This window comes from Lissotriton vulgaris, chromosome 9, assembly GCF_964263255.1.
Source record: "Lissotriton vulgaris chromosome 9, aLisVul1.2, whole genome shotgun sequence".
Lineage (NCBI taxonomy): Eukaryota > Metazoa > Chordata > Amphibia > Caudata > Salamandridae > Lissotriton > Lissotriton vulgaris.
Genome location: NC_141697.1, coordinates 777,649,067 through 777,666,321, shown reverse-complemented (window position 1 = coordinate 777,666,321; position 17,255 = coordinate 777,649,067).

The window sequence follows — 17,255 nt, the reverse complement described above, 5'->3', positions numbered from 1 at the left end:
ATCGGGGGTATCAGGGCGGGGTGAGCGAGTCCTGACCTCTGCCCAGGCCTTCTCACCTCCGCTGCCGACTCCCCCCAGGCTCTACTCTGCACCATGCGGCTTCCGCTCCAGGCCCCCCCCGGACCGTCCGACCAGGTCCGGTCTCCGGCAACCGCAACAGTCCTCGCGCCCACCAGGGGGCTGCGGCTGTGCGCCCCAGGCCTAGCGCGGGGGAAGCCGGGGCCTCGCGCAGGCCAACTGCGCCACCGCAAGTAGGGAAGTGTCCCGCTGGCCGGATCGTCCTCTGTGCACCAGCGCTGGTCCTCCGCCGGGCCGTCGAGGGGGGGACCGCCGCGAATTCAGCCTCCCGGCCAGGCAGGATAGGGGCGCAACCCAGCGCCACTCGGAGCTTTCCTCGCGGCTCCTCACCTGGCTCCGCACCGTCTCCCGGACCGGCCTCACTCTCGGCACCGATCACCCTCAGTCCTGGAGGCCGCAAACCGGAGCTCGCGGAGGCAGCAGCTGGGTCCGGCCTAGACCCCGCTCCGGTGCAAAACAGGTCTCCTTATCCACAGCCTCTACTGGGCCCGATCCACTCCGCAACGCCGGCCTGGACCCACTTCCGGTCGGAGCTCCGGCCCACGCCAGCCCGGCGCCTGGTGTCCGGGGCTCGCCAAACACGCCCCCAGCTCCTCAAGTTCCTCAGGATGAAGCTCTGAGGCCCCACACTCCCTCCGCCACCTGCAGTTAGCGACGAGGGGGGAGATCAAGGCCAATGAAGTCGGTTAGGGGCCCGGGCTCGGAGGAGATCGCGAGGAGAGCGACCACTCACTCCGCCATCTTGGCCACGCCCCGATTTTCAGGAATTTAAAGTGGGTCAAACTAATGGTATGCATCGACCAAAGTGCCAACATAGGAGGAGATGTTATATTAATTAAAAGGCAAGCAAAGGCACATATAATCGATTTGGCTGTGGATACATTTTATAAGTGGGTCATCACTAAAATTAAACTGCTAGATCATATAGTAATGTTGGTGGGATATTATACTCCAAATTGTGATGACCCAGAGCCACTGAAAACAGTCTACACCTATTTACTGGATTTTGTGGCTGGCGATTTTAATATAGTATTGGACTTAAAACTAGATAAATCTAAGTACATTAGAGCTGAGGCCACCCCCAAATTATGTAGTTATCTTCAGACGAAGATGAAGCATACTGGGCTCTGTGACGTCAGGAGAGAGATGTGTGTCCTTTTGCCAGGCGCTTCTTATCATAATAAGAAGGGCATAGAGTTAGAATCGATTACTTTTTGGTCAGCTCAAGTTTGAGAGCCGTAACTTGAGATATTGAGTATCTGACTGCCCACCTTTCTGAAAAAACAAATAAACCTAGGGGTCTGTAATTGAGTAAAATGTTTACTATGAAACAGTAAGACTTATGCCCACTTATTTGGTGCAAGGTAAACTACCTTCCAGTCTTAAGAGAAATGCTCGTAATCCAACACACATAGACACCAGTAACAGTAGGTGAGACCCAATGTCCAGAGATGGATTCCCATCAAAATTTTGTTAATGATCAATATTATCATATGGTCATCCAAAGGTTGGGATGGTTCGTCTCTAGATCATTGAGACAGTTTGCATGCCCACCATGAAAGACAGGGTTTCGACCCGCAATTACTCGTAGACCATGTGTATGACCATTAAATGGGAACAAGTGCAGTGCAAAAACCATGTGAATGTGAAAACTAGTGATTAAAAGTAGAATAGAGGACAAATAGCGAAAAAACTTTAATAGCTATTGGTCTCTTTCTGATTAAAACCAAGAACAGAGCAAAAAAGCAGTTTCTTTAAAAAAAAAAAAATGTTATCCTCATTTGCCGTCTTGCCGCCCATATCTTCTTTCTAATCCACCACTGGGCTGTTATTGTCTCTTAGGCTGGATTAGAGTAATGGGGCGTAGACAACACATATTTTTGAGTCTGGCCTTCCTCTAAACTATCCTTCTTGACCACCTGACCCAGCATGTGTGTCCTCCACCATCTCTATTTATCGGCCTAGGATGGTCCATATACCAGCGAGACAGGCACGGGCTTAATCATCGGACTTTAAAATAAATATAACTTAACCAAAATTTAACAGGAAGGGTATCCAAAAACCTCTATTTCTTTTAGAGCGATCTAACATATCAAGCTTAGCCATGTACCTCATGGCTAAAATCCAGTCCATTAAAGTGGGACTAAGTGGTGAGACCCATAGTTTACATATCTCTCGACGTGCTAGCAACATAGCATAAAAAATAAGTCTAACATTATTATTCAAAAATCTATTTTGTAAATCATATCTCCCAGTAATATTTAATTCTGGGCTTACCTCAATGGATTGGTTCAACGATTTGGAGAGAGAATTACTCACGTCAATCCAGAATTGCTTGATGTTTGGGCAAGACACAAACATGTGTAAGTCATCAACATTTGGAGCTTTACATTTTGGACATCCAACAATCCCTCCATCCTTAAATTTAGAAAGTCTATACGGAGACCAGTATGCCCTGTGAATGGTAAATAAAAGGTTTCGCCTTAGGTTTGCAGGTTTAACAATTCTATATAGCATGCACATAGTTACTTGCCATTGGTCTTCTGTCGCGATCCTTGGCAAGCTATCCTTCCACAGGGTCTCTGGTAGATCAAATGCTCCATCCTCCATATCTAGTATTCGCCAATACCAGGAAGCTACTTCCTTCTTGAAAGCCCCTGTCTCCAACTTTAACTCAAAATCATTTTCCATTCCGATCTCCAATTCCAAATGATTTGCCCAGCTTTGGATCTGTAAGTATTTGTATTTTGAAAAAACTGGGCCCCACATTTGCTGACAAAAACCCCAAGAAACTAAATTGCCATCTTGAAACAAATCTTTCCACCTTTGCAAATCAGGTTCCTTTTTCAAATGTAATGCTAGCGCGTCTCTTGTCCAAGAAGGAGCTCCAGGAGATTCCCATATTGGAGCCATATAGCTATAATAAGGGAGCTTAGATATTTTCCTGATTTTGTACCATATCTCGGCCAAGTCTCTCAGAGTCTTGAGTCTCACCTTTTTAAAAAATTTAGGGTCTGCAAACTTATATAAAAAACCAAACTCCTGATATCCTGATCTCTTCAGCATTATCCCAAAAAGTCTTCCGATCTGAGAACTAAAAAGGGTACCCAACAACATCCTGCAGTTTTTTAAACAAAAAGCCCATGCATATATTTGTATATCTGGAGCCGCCAACCCTCCTTTATTTACTCTCCTCCTTATTTTCTTCCATGAGATTCGAGAGGCCTTTGACGCCCAAATAAATGATGTTATCATGCTTTGTAGCTTCGCCAGCCATTCCTTTTTAAAACCCATCGGAATAGTCTCAAACAAAAAAGTAATTTTAGGTACAATCACCATCTTTACAAGGTTAGATCTTCCATATATTGACAGGGGTAAATTCATCCAGCCTTTTAGCGTGTCACCAACCTCTTTTTTCACTCTATCAAAATTAATTTTTGCCAAGTCTTCAATTTTCTGAGTAATCCTAACTCCAAGGTACCTCATTTCTGATGTAGTTTTTACCCCTCCCGTATTAAGATTCCAAGTCATTATTTCAGTTTTATCTTGATTTAACTGATATCCAGAAATCTTACCAAAATCCTTTGTTGTCTTCACTAAATTTTCCAAAGATCCAACTAAATTAGTAGAATAAACAATAATATCATCCGCATATAACCCAAGTTTCTTCGACCAGTCCATCACAACAAAGGGGGGTATCTCTGCTGAAACTCTAATTTTACATGCAAGAGGCTCTATATATATATTAAAGAGCAAAGGTGATAAGGGGCATCCTTGTCGGGTGCCCCGCATTACTCCAATAGGAAGTGTAAGAGTTCCGTTTACAAGTACTCGCGATGTCGGTGCACAATACAAAGAAAAAATGGATTGCGTAAATTTGTCTCCTAGGTTGAGATAGTGCAGGAGAGTTTTTAAGTATACAAAATTAACTCGGTCAAAGGCCTTGGCAGCGTCTAACGCAATCACTGCCAAGGGGTATTCATACTTAGAGGCTAGATCTATCATACCTATCAAAGAGTAAGTGATTTCTTTTAGATATCTCATCTTAATAAAAACTCTTTGATCTTCATGGATCAATTTATGGATGATTTTACCGAGCCTGTCAGCTAGGATTTTAGAGAAGAATTTGTAGTCACAATTTAAAAGTGAGATCGGCCTATACGCATCCATATTTTTTGGAGATTTCCCTGGTTTAAGTATTAGGACAATAGTTGCCTCATTCCATGAGCTTGGAATTGTCACTTTCCCTCTAAAAAATTTATTATACAGATGACATAAAGTGGGGACCATCGTATTTCCTAGGGCTTTGTATACTTCTGCGGGTAGACCGTCTGGCCAAGGGGCTTTCCCTCTTTTACTTTCCTTAATGACTTTCATCAACTCTTCTTGGGTAATTTCCTCATTTAACTCCAACATTTCCTCAGCTGCAAGTGGTTTTATTAGAGGTAACCAGGTCTCAATCTCAGCCTTATCTGGACAAAGGTCCTCTGTGTAGACATTCGCAAAATATTCCTGAAATGCTTCTACAATCTGTTTATTTTCTGTTATAATTTGACCTGTGCCCGGTATCTTAATCTCCTTAATTTGATTCCATGTAACATCTTTCTTGGCTTTCCACGCTAATAACTTGCCACATCCCAATCCATATGAAAAGTGTGCCAACTGACTAGCCTCCCATCTCTCTTTGACTCTTTGAGTAAGTGTTGCAGTTAGTTGAACCTTTAAATCTAAAAGTTTTTTCTCCCATGGACCATCTGAAATAGTAGCTCCCTGGGGAATTCGAGTGATTTCACACTCTCGAATCTCTTTTTCTAGATTTGAAACTTGGCTATAATACAGTCTTCGTTTTTTTGCACCTTGAACTCCCATTCTACCTCTCATAAATGCTTTGCACGTTTCCCACACTATATCCTCCTTAGCTGAACCCACATTTACCTCTAGAAAACTTGTATCTCTTCTTTGAGAGTTTCTAAAACTTCTACATCAGCTAAAATTGTACGATCTAGTCTCCAAACAGAGCTCATCTCTTCTAATTCCAAACTTATGTTTAAACTCACAGCAGAATGATCTGATAGATGTGCCCCTATGTGGTCTACGCTTATAACTCGCTCTTTCAACCTAGTGTCTATCAGAAAAAAATCTATCCGTGAATTATGTTTGTATTTTTTATTATAGAAAGTAAATACTAGCTGCTGTGCTGCTTTAAGTCTCCAAATATCACAAAGTCCTAGCTGAACCATCAGTGACTTTACTTTAGCGGTCATTTTACTATTCATTATTGCCCTAACATTACCAGTTCTATCCAGCTTGCCATCTAATACTGTATTGAAATCTCCTGCCATGATAATTGTACCTGAAAATTCCAGTAACTCCAATTCAATTTTTTCTAAAATTGTGGGATCATCTATATTCGGACCGTAATAACCGACTACTACCAGCACTTCACCCGACAATCGTAACTTACAAATCACCCATCTTCCTCTACTATCTACTAAGCTATTCTCGACTAGTATGTCGGATCCTCTTCTAATCAGAATAGCCACTCCCTTTGTAACCAAGTCTTGGGATGAAAAAATAGCGTTTGCAATCCATTTTTGAGTACTAAATATCTCATTACTTTCCTTTTGTGTTAAATGTGTTTCTTGCAAAATAATAACCTGCGCTGGTGAATCTTCTAGATATTTCAAGATTAGTAATATCCTTGATTTAACCCGGAGCCCATTAACATTCCATGTAAGGAGCCTTAGCTCCTTATTATTAACCCTGCTCATCATGCTTATCATGTACTGCCCAGATTTTCCTTCTAATTAAAGCACAGCAAGACAGCTCATGAGGAATATATTTTTTTTCTTCCTTAACCCTCTCCCTCCCCTCCCCTCACACTCAATTCCCTCCCCGGAAAACCCAACCATTACTCCCATGGCCTAGGCCAGTGGATGTCTCAGTGGTGATGTCTCTTATTATTTTTTTTTTTATATATACTTTGGTCAGTATTTATTTCTATACATCTTGAGTAACATCCAAAAAGGCATCTACTTCGTCAACTGTGCGAAATGTATACATCTTGTTATGCCACATAACTTTTAGAAAAGTGGGAAATTTTAGCTGGGCCGTGGCTCTTATCTCCCTTAAGGGTATCAATCGTTTTCCCATCTCCCATTGCCTATTTGCTGTAGCTGGTGACAAATCCGACCTAATGTCTACTGATACTCCGTCTATCATAATAGACTTTTTCTTTAGAGCAAGTGACAGAATTTTTTTCTTTAGCGAATATGTCGCAAAATTAATCAGAATTTTTCTTGGCTTAGCACGGTCTGGATTCAGCCTAAAAGGATCACGATGTACTCGTTGGATATCTCGGGCTAACATTTCCTCAGTTTCAACTAATGATAGTTCTTTCTTCAGGAGCTGCACAACAAAAGTTTGTATGTCTGTCCCCTCTTTCCCTTCTGGAAGTTTAAGAATTTTTAGGTTGTTGCGCCTTTGCATATTTTCCAATCTTTCTACTCTTTCATCCAATTCTCTATCTTTAGAATATAATGTCTCCATCTCTTTGCAATTATCCAGAACTCTTCCCTGTACAACTTTCATCTCGGATTCCATCTCTCCTGCACGTATAGTTAATTTATCGATCTTATCCTCTAACAATGTACATGTGGCACTTATGCGCTCTTGATTCTTTTTAGAGGCTTCAAAACCTAGATGAATATCCTGTTCCAATTTCCTTAACAATTCCATAACAGACACATCTGCTGAGGCAAATCTCTCTTGCTGACTTGAGCCAAATTCTTCTGAGGGAATCAAAGTTTTCCCATTAATCAGGGTTTCATCCTTCCTTGTAAATATATCCTCTCCCGCATTCTCTTCCAGTTCAGCAGAGACAACAGTTGAACTTTCAGCTAATGCGTCTGATGTAGTAGATTGGAATATCTGCTCAATGGACGCCTCTGCGTCAAGACTAATGACCTTATCTGCCTCCATCTCTGTATCCAAAACCTGAAAGGGGTTTGGTGTTAGGAGGGTTGACCAGTCCTGTTCGCGTTCCTCTTCAATAAAGCTCAATGAATGAACAGCTTTCTCATCCAGCTCTACTACCTCATCAGCCCTGAGTTGAGACTGAGAAGTAGAGTCAGGTTTCAACACCAAAACTTTTGGGACTGGCTTAAAATATGAGTTAAGTGAAGGAGTTATTGGGGCCTTAAATCCAGCTTTTTCTTTTTTTTGCCTTTTTTGTCTTTCTTTCTTTGAAGGAGAGACCTTAGGTTTGTAGGAAGTGGGTTTAGAAAATGCTTCTTCCTTTGTCACATCATTTTTAACACCCTTCTTAAACTCTACCGAATAAGAGGTCAAACCCCCTTGTGTTTTATCAAAATTATTCACCCCCACCAAACTGCCTTGTCCCTCCGGTCTGTTACTCCTCAATTGGTATCTTGTTTTTCCGCCCTCTTTCAGCCCCTTGCTTACTTGCTCCTCGCTGGCACCCTTAACTTGCAGTTTAGCTTCCTCAGTGCGGATACTGCTGCTCCTCTGCAGTATACTGGGGGGAATGTTCGTGAGAGCTTCCACTCCTCGTCCCCTACCTCCGCTCGTTGGTGTCCCGATTTTCGCCAGCACTCGGCATCCTCTGCTGACTCCTTGTGCCGCTCTCACCCAGCTCCCAGCCGGCGAATGACGCGACTCCGCCCCCTCACTCTCGGCGGTTTGCAAAGCCGAGCTCTCCGCCATCCGCTGCTGGTCTCCTGAATCCAGCCGACAAATGGCTTCCAAAATCAGCCGATAGCTCGCCGTGGTATCCACACAATCCCCTGCTCACATCAAGGTATGTGCGAGCCTCCAAATCATTCCAAATCACTAACAACTGACCGCTCCTCTCACATCGACATCACCACTGCTCCGGACATCCGCGACCCGCTTCCTAGCCGGCCGCCATGTTTTCCCCAGTAGGGCAAAAAAGCAGTTTCACCAAATAGCTGCATAAGGGCTGACATGTTTCTGCCAAACAGGGAACAAACTCCCAAGGCTTTCTTCAGGGCCTCTGTTCTAAACACTTTATGCCACTGCATGTGAGTGCCACATATAAATAAATAAACCATATATTGAATTGTGAGTCAATCAAACCATAAAGGATATGTATTACTATTCCTCCATGTCAAATGGTGTATTATTCACCTACAATAAACAAAAATGGTGTCAGTGCATTGGATATACTAGTATTCAAAAATCCAAATTAACATTCAAATTACTTTACTCACCCATAGTGACAGGGGATAGGACCTCACCTCACCTAGACCAGGCTCAGGATAGGGGAGGCCACGCGCTGTGAAAGTAAGGAAATGGGTGCTTGATCAGAGAGCAGGATAACTAATTATATTCCTTACTACTTGAATCTTTCACCTCTCTCTTTACTTAGCTTCCAAACCCCTTGCTGCTGCAACTCACTACCAGGTTACCCCACAGACCATCTGAATAGACAGTTGCTCAATAGCTTAAATTTATATTAAAAACACAATTTTCAGAATGTATTTTGGGAGAAGGCAGCCTTTCTCCAAAAGCTATTAATGCTGAAAACTCATTTCCTTCCTTCATTGCAAAAGCCAAATCATAGACCTCCTTACCTCTCTGTCGTTGCCTCAGACTGGACCTAAGTCTGGGGGAGGCAACGTGAGGAGGAAAAGCAGGACTAATTTGTAGACCGAGAGTAATGAAGCGTTAACCAATCGGAACGCTCCTAGTTCGATAATGCGTGAAAAGTACTATTTGAAAGCCCAGTCCTTTTTATTATGCCTTTTTCTTATGCAGGGGATTGAAATCAAGTTAATATAGAAACTTACTGAATGTTTGTTGATGACAACAGGGCTAGTTCTCACTATCGGCAAAACTCCCGTTCGGATGACGTGGTCACCTTTCTGATCACTCGAGTTGACTTTGGAATTGCAACTTAAAAGTAGACACTTGGGGAGATGTTGGACGCCACTTCGGTCTTTACTCTTCAATTCTGATGAAATGATCTACCTGCGCAAGGAGACAGTAGAATTTTTAGAACACAACTTGGTGTCTGCCTCCACTTGGTAGTTTGGGAGATGCTCAAAGCCCACCTAAGGGGGAGAATCACAAGCAGACTCTGTTTTAGAACTAAGTGGTCAGCCGTGTATAAACCAAAATGAAGACTCTGGGTGCAGGCATAATTGGTAACAGGGATGACGATGAAATAAGGCGTCGAAAGGAGGTAAAGTTAAGGACCCTTAAAGAACAGCTAGACCCTACTCTGCAAACAAAGATTCTAAATCTTTGGGAGGCCAGTAAGTTGGCGCATTTCGAATATGGGGAAGGATCTGGGAAATTACTGGCCTGAAAGGTAAAAGCAGATAAAAGCTGAAACATTATAAAGGAAATTGAGGACGAACAAAATAAGGTCATACTAACGACTAAATCAGAAATAGAGGGAGCCTTTTATGAGTACTTCCAGAAGTTGTATATTGAAGACAGGACAATCACTAAGGGGAAAGTTGTGAAGTGGTTGGGCCCTACCGCAACAAAATCACTAGATGCAGCAAAACAAAACTTTTTAGATCAGGGAATTACTCAGGAAGAGGTCAAGAAAGTTTTGCAGTCTAGTAAAAAGGGGAAGGTTCCAGGTCCAGATGGGATAGCCACAGAATTATATAGAAATTTGGGCGAGGTATTAATTCCCCTTATGACCCAGCTGTTTAATGGGATCTTAAACACCGTTTCACAACTACCAGTGTCCTGGGGCGAGGCGACTACCACATTAATACTAAAAACAGGGAAAACCCACTAAATGTGAGTCGTACAGGCCAATATCATTCCTCAACACAGACTATAAGATCTTTGCGAAAGTCTTGGAAAACCGGTTAAGCACAGTAGCATGAGACATGTTACACGGTGATCAGAAGGGTTTTGTGATGGGCAGGTACTTACATGAGATTACTTATAGTCTCATAGGCACAATAGACCTGGCCTCGGCTAGCTCACTCCCCTTAGCAGTCACAACATTAGACGCTACCGAAGCATTCTATAGAGTGAATTGGGTGTGCTTGGCAGTTATTTTGGAAAAGTACAACTTGGGGAAGAACTTCCGTAAGGTTATTCAGTCAATATATCAGGATCCAACAGAGAAAATGTTAGTAAACGGCAACCTAAGTCGTTCAAAATAGCCAGAGGCACTAGACAAGGTAGCCCTTTGTCTCCTCTCCTTTTTAACCTCTATAGTTAGCCTTTTGCCCAAAAGCTCAGAGAGGTCGAGAACATCCCAAGTTTTGAGTATAATGAGTGGGAGAAAGGTAGCCCTCTACGCAGATGACTCAATGGTATTTTAATCGGACCTCTCTGCTGCCAAGCCAGTCATTTTTCAGCACACCGTTGACTTCGGTAGGGTGTCAGGGTATGAAGTGAATACAGAGAAGACAGAAATAATGACTTGGAACATAGAAATAGGAAACTCTCTGAATAAAAAACAAATGAGATACTTGGGGTTAAAGATTGTACAGGATATAGACAAAATTCCAGATGTCAATCTATGTGATGGCATAAGGGAATGTACTCGGCTAATAAAGAGTAGGGGGGACATTCCACTGTTAATCTTTGGGAGGGTGAATCTGGTCAAGATAATAATACTGAAAAAAATAACCTTCCTGTTCAATAAAATCCCCTTATATTTTGGAAAGTCATTTATCGACGAACTCCTGCAGGCCATTAATTTATATATATGAGCCTATAAGGGCATAGGAATTTCTTGGAAAAAACTGCGGCGTGAAAGGGAGAAAGAGGGTCTGTCCCTCGCAGATATTCAATACTACCCATGTGCTTTCCAATTGTCCCACTCTAGAATGCTGCAAAATTCTCCAGATTGCTCTGAGGTAGGGTCCATGTTCTCAGCAATGCTGAAGGGGGCCGACTTACAAACATACTGCTTCCTATTACAGGTTGGGGACCTTAAATGCTTCAAAAAGATCAAACTCAAGGTATTACAAGCAATGGCTAGAACCTGGGCAAGTATTAGATGGTGTAGTGGTCTAGGCTACTATTCGAGCTTGACTCCTATATGGGATTCTCCAGGAACACTTGACTGCCTAAAAGAAAAACTGGCAATCCCTTTGAGGAAAACGGGACTATGGTGCTGGGGAGACCTAGTCCAGGATGGAAATCTCATATCATGGGCAGAGTTGAGTAGTAATCTGGAGAGGAGAATTTAAAAATTCAAGTAAATCCAATTGAGAAGTTGGACACAGAATCAAAGGTCCTTGATCGGTGCAGACAACTGGAATAGCACTTGGTGACGAAACCTCCTGGAAGGAAGGAAGTATCAACATGGTACTGGGCGATCGAAGATGACTTTGATGGAGATTTCATTCTGGCAGAAGAACTATGGGGTGAGTGCCTGCCGGGAGAGCTGTGGCAGCATATGTGGCAAGTATTGATGAACACTTTTTTTTTGAATGTCAAGCCTGCTTGGTTAAGGAGGAACCATTTCTTTTCTCTCCATAAGGCCTTCTTAACTCCGTAAAACCTGTCAAAAATGACAAAAGGAAGTCCCGCTAAATGTATGAAATGCGGGTTGGAGAAAGCATCGGACATTCATATGTTCCATCAATGTCCGGCTATTCTCGAATTCTGGGAGGCAGTGGGTGAGACTATTTCAAGTATACTGAGGCTGCAAGTAAAGGTAAGCCTCTCACTGATTATCTTCGGAATTACAGGCAACATTGCAGGCTCGACTAGACACTTCTTATTTTACGCTATACTTTTAGCGAGATGGGAGATATGTGGTAAGTGGGTAAGAGGATTTTCTCCCCAAAACTTGGAGTGGTTGGATTCTTTAGGTTATACATTGAAGTTAGATTTAAGGGGGAATCTACATAGTGGGAAGAGGGTTTTTTGAAGTTTCTTATTAAGATGGTTCGGAGAAGGGGTAGAGGATAATCGTTAGGAGATAAATAACTTCAACACTCTCCCCTATGATTATACCTCCTAATACCTCTCAAGGATGTGATGGTTCCATTAACCACCCGTTTTCCACATGCAGCTTCCGGTTCTTTCCGGAGCAAATTTGAGAAAGATTATCCTACTTGGAACAGTGCCCTGTTGTTCGCATGCGTACCCAGAGGTGGGTTGTGTCCCACCGGTTTTTGGGGTTACGGACAACAGAAGTGGACTCTGTGGTCAGACATGAATGAGGGAAAAAAATAGAGCTATCTGATTGGTCTAGAGGGATTTTTTCCTGATGAGCTGTCTCGTGGCAGCAAGAGGCTCCCACTAGTCTCATGGGACCTTGCGCTGTAAATGGCTGGCTGCAACATGAAGAGAAATGTTGCAGCTGCCCTTTCAGGACACAGGGACCCAGTCTGTGATAGTGAAACAATCAGGGCTTGGCAGATGTGTGAATCCACAGTCAGATTTGTGATTCCTCAAAGGACGATAGAAGAGAAAGTTCCCAATGGCTCATAATCCACAATTCCTCTGCAGATTCAAGTTTGTAGAAATTCTGAGAATTAATATTCCAGATAAGTTTAAAATGTGGAGTCTTCATACAGGCACACTTTTTAAACAGTAACTTTTAAAACACTACTAAACAGATTACACCAAACTAAGCAGAACTTAAGAAAAGTTCTTCTTACCACCCAAGTTAAACTGTCATTATAATCTGATATGGTCTAGGTGCTATTGCAGACTAATGGCCTCATCTTATGTGACCAGATCATCATCATATATTAAAATTCAAACCTGCTGGCTCCCTATTTTATAGGCATTGGACTTTGCCCTCTCTGCACTTATGGGGAAGTCGGATTTTAAATTGGAATCCTGGAAATGTCACTTTTAGAAAGTTGGCATTTTCCTGCCTGCCGCCTGTCTCTGGGTCACATGACTGGGTGTGGGTGATAGTTGGGCTTTGTGTGTTCCACCTAGATAGCCACAGACAATGGGAGCTTTGGTGTGATTGAATGGGCCATCACTGCCAGGATGAGAGGGACGCATTTTTTGGGCCCCAAGGAAGGACTACTGGTCCCTGGCTACCACGGGGTGGAACAGTAGGCCCTGCAACTGCCCACACCTCAAGCAGGTAATAGTGCTATAAAGATTTTCCATTTTACCTGTGGTGTGGGATGCACCTGGGCAAAGGCTGGGCCAAGGGTGGGCTCATCTTGCACCTGTCATCACCAGAAAGAGACAGGGAAGGGCCACCCCCTCCCCCCTTTAGCTCTTGCTCTTGACCCTACTTTTGTTATTGTTTGTTTTATCTTGGATTGCCTTCTTGCTCAGTTACTAAAAATAAAGGTCAGCTGAGGTCAGCGGGACACTGACTTTTTATCCGAACAGTACTATCTTCGAACTGGCCCACGGGGTTTGCTCATTTCGTCTGAACTCGAAGAAAACTCACTGGCGAGCACCTGGAGTGCCTATTTCATTGCTATTTGACAAAACTCAATTGATCCCCTCCTATGATTTCTAGCTCTCTCATAGACATTGTATTTTCTTTTGTTTGGCTTCACGCTGGGGGTAGATAACATTCCCCAGTTGATCGGGAAACATTTCCATTATATGCCCTATTGGAAACATTTGCTTCTCTTGGGAGGTGAGGGAGGAGTATACAGACGTTTTTTCAAGTCTCATTTTATTTTTTAGTTTGATGCCTTCTTACCCATATTCTTCTCTGATTTGGATTCTGGGACCCTGGGGAAGGATGCAGTTTTCTTTTCTGTTGGGGGGCTGGTATTCACCCTGAAATGAACTGAGCTAACCATTTAGTTAGCATTCCACCGCCTTGTGACGTGGTGGGGCATGGGGCGGGGCTTGTATGAGGCATAGGGCAGGTAACTATGAATTAGTAGCCCCGCAAGCTCCTCCATGGCCTTTAGGTTGGGCCCTTTAGTACCATCATTGCTTGTTTTATATTTTCCCACTATCTTCTTTATATTTTTTCACACTCTTGGTTCTTCCTAGGGTGGGCTTGGATGTGTTTTTAACATTGTGAATACTTGGATTTAAATTTCTATATTTCCTCTTGTTTGTACCAAAAGATGAGCCCAAGCTATATAAGCCAAACTGTCTGTGTCTTTAGGCCATATTCACTTGAACTCATTCCATTAACTTTTTTTTTACAGACTTGCAGCATATTTTAAGTTATCAAGGGGCATCTTGGTGTTACTTAGCTATAAAGTTGAGCTTTATTGTAAGTTCACATGGTTTTACTGTCCCACTACAATTGGAAAGAGAAAAGCTGAAGAATGTTCTCTTGGGCACAGTAACACTAAAATAAACCCACCCATACTGCAGAGTATTGCACCTTACAAGAGAATGACACCTAGATAGATGGGGTAGTGTCCCTAATCAGCAAGGGCAAATCGCAGAAAGGTATTCCCAAAACGACTCACATTTTCAACAAGTCTGATAGAGGAACTTCATCTGCATTACCTACTAGGCATGTGTCGTTTTCACTTCCTAATGATAATCTTGACAATGAATTGGCTCCATCTACCATAGCTCGTGTAATTAATGTTGGCCTTGCACCTTCCAGCTCCCCAGTCTTATATATATGTAACAATAGATTTACAGCTCTCAAAGGTCTAAAGGACCACCTGAATACTCAGAACCTTGCTAGCAACTTTGCACATCTTGGATTGTACGCCTCTCAGCACAAAAACTGTTTGATAACATGGAGAAGCTGAACGAAGAGATAAAATCCTTCATTATGAGACTGTTACCTATAGATCAGGATAAATCCAGTAGACCCTCCTCGACAGAGGAATGATGGCATGCTCAGAGGGGGAGGTACTGAATCATATTTCTTGCCAACCACCCTTTGCCACATGTTTACCACAGTTCACACCAACCTCTAAATTTGCCTCAACAACTTTACTGCATACCTGTTCTACTAGATTGACAACTTTGCAGCAAAATACCACTGCGAGCCCAGCAGCCATTTTCTTCGCCCTATTTGAGCACAACATTGGTTAGGCACTTTGCTGCGCAGCAACTCTCTTTTTCCTATTTGTCGAATCATTTCCCATTAATGCAAAAACCCAATTTAATTCTGCAAAATTGCCCGGGCTTTTAGACCTTTGTGACTAACTTCCCAAAGCTGGTCTTCAGGTCTTTTGAAGATAGTGATTTGCTCATTAACAAGGTTATTATTGTATAAGAACCCAGAGGGAGTGTCTCTCTGTTGTTCATTCAGATATCATAAGGACCCACAGGATGCAGATGAGTAACTCTCCCCTGAATTGTATTTGTTTGGTCCATGCCTGTGAACTTCTTGTTCAGGGCCTGATTAGTATGAATTCACAGTCTTTAGCACCCCAGGATCCCTCATCCATTTTAAACTTAAAATTACCAACAAAGTCAGGTTTGACTTCCTACCTCTTCGCTTGACTCAAAGGTACCCAAATTCCCTTGCAGATTCCAGCCAGACCTCAGGCTGCTTGGGCACCAATGTCCAATCCCTTAATCACATCTCATATCCAAATGCAAATGAATACCCCATTTTGAATACGTACTTGCCAGTGTTTCCTTCGAACTTTGCTCTAAATTCCAATGGTCCCCTTAATTCAATACACTATCTCCATCTAAATCTCCTACCCACCATCAAGCATTTTTTTCTCCAACACACTTCATACTCTTGTTGAATCTCCTTCCTGTAAAGCCTATTTGTTGTACCTCAGACCTCTACTAAAGAGATTTGAATGCTATCTTGGAATGAAGCTGGGTTTGTTGACAAAATCTTGTATCCTGCCTGGAACTGCTTTCTGGAAACCTTTCATATAATCCAATTCAGGAATACTGGGCTGTATCATTCCTCCATAGACTGAGTTACATTTCCAGGTGTAACAATGCCTTACCATCCTCTAAAGGCAGACCTTGTGTTGGCCTGACCTGGATCTAAATTTCACTTCATGGTCGATGCAAATGGCAGGACATTTTGTCACCATATGTCTTAGAATTTAACCGTAGCCCCTGCGAAGGTAGCTCAATCAATGTTTTGACCATTTACAATCATACAACTACCTAATATAAGTAATCTCCGACTCTTGCATTTCTGGCCAACTTTCTTTCTTTGCGTTCCAGCTCTGAGTATACCTCTGAGTATACCACCTATGAGCTCGTAGATTTTGTAACATCTATAACTCAAAGCAAAGGTGAAGCCATTGGTATTTCTTCTTTGAAAGCAGACTTTTTAAAAGCTTGGTCTACTGCTGTTTTACAGCTCACCTCCCTGACACGCTCTTTTGGCCTCAGGGCTTGCTATGGAAGACCTGAGTCTGATAAATTTGAGCTTTTACATTCTAGAGGGGAAAAAGTAAATTGCTCATCGATTACTGCATTATTGACATAACATTTTGGAATAATCTCATCAACTTCAAGGTTATTAACAGATGCCAGTGACCATAATACCATTGAATTAACACTGTCAGGTGACCTTCTTAGTGATCTTTTAGCCCCTATTTCACAATTCTCATTTTCTCCACCTGTCCGCAACAATAGAATGGCCATCAAATGGCCCACTATCGCAAACAATCCTGATCTGCTAGCCAAAATTAATATCCTTATCTTGGCCAAGTTCACTAATGTCAAATTATCTTCTTGCCCTAAATGTTGATATTATCCGCTGTTCCTTTTTTTCACTCCTTCAGAGACCTTTTATCAAGGCTGTATAAACCACATCAGACCAAACTGCTCAAATTGACACCTTCGTCTGATCAAGATTGCCTTGGGGCCAAGACTCACCTTATAAATGCAACTAAAGAATATACTGGCACATGCATCAAACTATTTTGCGATTGCAAATGTTGCGAATCGCAAAAACAGGCCGTTTGTGATCGCAAAATAGCCCTTCACAATGCACCAACGCAAATTTGCACAAATACCGGAAATTCGCAAAAATAAGGAATCGCAGAATAGAGAGACCTCAAATAGCGAATCCTTATCTGCGAATTGCAATGCCTTGCACAAAAAATCGCATATAGCGATTACCATCAAAATCGCAATTTTGCGCTCGCAATTTACTGATTTTTACAGGCAGGTGGGAAACAGGTGAAAACAATCTCATCATGTGCAGCACATCAGCAAAGTATTTAAACAGGCTCAGGAGGACTGAGAATGTTTCATTATGGCAGCGCTCTACATCATGGCTAGGAGGATGAGGCTATGAGCAGCAGCACAGA